The sequence below is a fragment of the Penaeus monodon genome, chromosome 33 (genome assembly GCF_015228065.2).
Source record: "Penaeus monodon isolate SGIC_2016 chromosome 33, NSTDA_Pmon_1, whole genome shotgun sequence".
Lineage (NCBI taxonomy): Eukaryota > Metazoa > Arthropoda > Malacostraca > Decapoda > Penaeidae > Penaeus > Penaeus monodon.
The window spans coordinates 14,797,566-14,797,779 of NC_051418.1; positions in this window are offsets into that span (position 1 = coordinate 14,797,566).

Sequence of the window (214 nt, forward strand, 5' to 3'; positions counted from 1 at the left end):
AGAATTACCAAGATATAATTTAGGCAAAAAAAATTTAGGAGTGTGGCCCTTGGGAGGGGGCAAGCCAGACCTTGAGGGGCAAGCAGAGTCATGGGGGGGAGCTTTTGCCCCCCCCCAGCCCCCCAAATGATACCCCTGGTCACACTGCACCTTACAAACCATTACAGCAAATTCACTTTGACCATCTCTATTCTTATTTTTTAAGCACTAACGT